Source organism: Musa acuminata, chromosome BXJ1-4, assembly GCF_036884655.1.
Source record: "Musa acuminata AAA Group cultivar baxijiao chromosome BXJ1-4, Cavendish_Baxijiao_AAA, whole genome shotgun sequence".
Taxonomy (NCBI): Eukaryota; Viridiplantae; Streptophyta; class Magnoliopsida; order Zingiberales; family Musaceae; genus Musa; species Musa acuminata.
The window spans coordinates 26,945,001-26,947,450 of NC_088330.1; positions in this window are offsets into that span (position 1 = coordinate 26,945,001).

Below are 2,450 nucleotides of genomic sequence, written 5' to 3' on the forward strand. Positions count from 1 at the left end.
CTAAATCGGTTTGAACTATTCAATTCTATTTGATTTAGTCAATTGACGAGCTTAAACCAATTAAAATAGAGGAAATTAGATTATGTCACATAATGTTAGCCTAGACCGAATTGACATACCAAAGTCTTGGATGGGTCACGTATGCTGCACATGTCTATCCCGGGTAATAGGTTGAGTTGAAGGATAATAGGCTAGATAGAAGAGTGAGGATGTGTCTAGCGTTAGTCGTATAACTAGGCGGGTCTATCTTCGTAGGTTGGGCTAAGCCTCACTCACAAGTTGTACTTAACTAGGTCACGTTTGGCTCATAAGTTAGATAATGTCTAACCAGATGAGTTGGGTGCATGACCAGATAAGTTAGGTTATATATAGTCACATTAGATGGACCATATCTGGTTACATAAGTTGGGTTGTACTTTCTCATATGAGCTTGGTCATACCTGGCCACATGGGATATGTCGTATATGGCCACATGGGTTATGTCATTCATAGTCACATGAGTTGGGTCGTGTCTTGCTACATGAGCTGGGTTGTACTGGACCACGTGGATTTGATCGTATTTGCTTACATGAGTTAGGTTGTACATGGCTACATGGGTTGAGTTGTGCCTAGCCACATGGGCTATGTTGACTCGGTTTAGCAAATCAACATGACTCAGGTCAGCCCCGAGTTAAATTCCTCTTATTAAATTATATTTTAATATTTTAAACTATTAAAGAGTGACTCATGTTCATGAATTAAATAATTTAAATTCATGATCTTAAATTTAAAACTAATTAAATTATAAATATTCACACATAATTCTTGAAATATAAATATATCTAATTAAATAAATCAAAACTACTATGTTAATCCAAAAATAAGAATTTTAATAATTAAGTCAATCTTAAAATTCATTTAAGCTTAAGAGATCATTATAAATCAAATAATCATCATAAATAAATTATTATTATTTATTTATTATAAAATTTTAAAATTAAATTATTATTATTATATATCATAAAATTATAATAATCCTATTATGAAATAATTTAAAACATGAATTAAAACTGGCTTGAAAAAAAATAGAGGATCCTACCACTTCTTGAGAATCCTCTCCTTAATCCTTCTACTAGTAGATTCTGTGATTCTATGAGGAATAAGGGAGAAGGAGCATCTTTTATATAGGAGAAGTTGAGCTCTCCCCGAAAGATAAATAATAATTTAAAATTTATTTTTTAATTTACTTTCACATAAAAAGATAAAAATATAATAATTATTTTTATGTTTCACACCCAAAAATAGAATTTGAACTATTTACTTTCTAAAAATTACATCACTCATTAGGAAATAAATCAATTATAATTTAATTGATTGGTAAATTTTTTAACTTGTTCACATGATTAGAAAATTAATTTATAATCATTTCCTTAACCTATTACACAAATAAAGAAATTAATAATTTAAATAAAGTAATATATTATTTATTATTTATAATTTAAACAAAGAAGTCACTACCCATACACACTCACACTATATATATATATATATATATATATATATATATATATATATATATATATATATATATATATATATATATATATATATATATATATATATATATATAATGATTTATAATGGTCTCTTATGCTTAAATGGATTTCAAGATTGATTTAATTATTAAAATTCTTATTTTTGGATTAACATAATAGTTATAATTTATTTAATTAAATATATATATGTTTCAAAAATTATGTGAGAATTTTTATAATTTAATTAGTTTTAAATTTAAGACTTTGAATCTAAATGATTTAATTGATAGATTTGAGTTACTCTTTAATAAATAAAAATATTAAAATCTAATTTAATAAAAGTGGTCAAAATTGAGGTTTGACCTAATTTAAGTTGATTGGCCAAACCACTCGTATAGTTGAGTATGACCTAACATATGTGGTCAAACATAACCTAGCGGTCAAGTATAATTCAGCCCATATTGTTAGGCATATCCTAAACTAGTTGGCAAGGTATAGTCCGACCCATATAGCCAAGCATGATCTAATTCATGTAGCCAAGTATAACTCAACTCATGTGATTAGACATGACCCAGTGCATATGGTTAAGTATAGTCCAACATATGTGGTTAGGCATGACGTAACTCATATGGTCAGGTATGACCCAACCTATGTAGTTATGTACGATGTAACCCACGTAGTAAGTATGACACAATTATGTGACCAAGTATAACCTAACTCATGTGACCAAGCACAGTCCAACTCATGTGGCTAGATGCGACCCAGCTTATATGGTTAGACATAGTCCAACCCATGTATCTAAGCATGACCTAACTCATGAAAAGTGTGGCCTAGTTTAGTAATAAGGTTTACCTAACTCGTGAGTGAGGCTTAGCCCAACTTGTGAAGTTAGGCTCGCCTAACTATGCAACTAACGTTAGACACATCATCGTCTCT